The sequence below is a fragment of the Pteropus medius genome, unplaced genomic scaffold, assembly GCF_902729225.1.
Source record: "Pteropus medius unplaced genomic scaffold, Ma_sr-lr_union100, whole genome shotgun sequence".
NCBI lineage: Eukaryota > Metazoa > Chordata > Mammalia > Chiroptera > Pteropodidae > Pteropus > Pteropus medius.
Genome location: NW_024356249.1, coordinates 8,226,164 through 8,226,852, shown reverse-complemented (window position 1 = coordinate 8,226,852; position 689 = coordinate 8,226,164). Strand labels below are relative to the sequence as shown.

General features: G+C 42.4%; 1 pseudogene; it reads left to right on the top strand.

Annotated features, from left to right (window-relative positions):
* The first annotated feature begins 200 nt into the window (after positions 1 to 200).
* Positions 201 to 319, top strand: LOC120601292 (uncharacterized; annotated as a pseudogene).
* Positions 320 to 689: the final 370 nt, after the last annotated feature.

Below are 689 nucleotides of genomic sequence, written 5' to 3'. Positions count from 1 at the left end.
GAGCTTGACAGCTGCTTAATACTTAAGAGTTTTCTAATGAGATTGGTGTTGATAGTAATGAACGTGGCTTTTGATATTGCATGAAATGGGCCCACATTTGGAAGATTTCTATGATTTAAGGACCAATATTTTTCAAATAACCGATGTACGAGATTGCAAAAGCATGCCTAGATAAAAGATTCATTCAAAATGCAAGAGCAGTCTACAGCCATGCTATCCTGAACAAACCTGATCCCGTCTGATCTAGGAAGCTAAGCAGAGTAGGGCCTGGTTAGTACTTGGATGGGAGACCACCTAGGAAGAGCAGGTGCTGTAGGCGTAAAAAAAAAAAAGATTGTAAACTCACAGGTCCTTACGTCTGTGGTCAACCAAGGGTTGCCTACCTCACCTGAAAAAAAAAAAAAAAAAAAGAAACAAAATGCAAGAGTGACTAGTGTATTTCATTGTAACAGAGTATTAGAAAGTTCAATGGTACAGCTCCTGATGGAGACCCCATCCAGAGCAACAAGAAGGAAGGAGAAATGCCTAGTTTTTTTCTTTCGCTCTCCAATTTCACTAGACAACCGTGTCCGGAAGTGAGTTCTCAACAGACCTTTGGGGAAACATAGCTTGCAAGAGTCAGTCTCCCTCCAACACAGAGCAGAGGAGAGCGGGAGAAGGGCTAAGCTGGATCTGAGAGCAACAGGCAC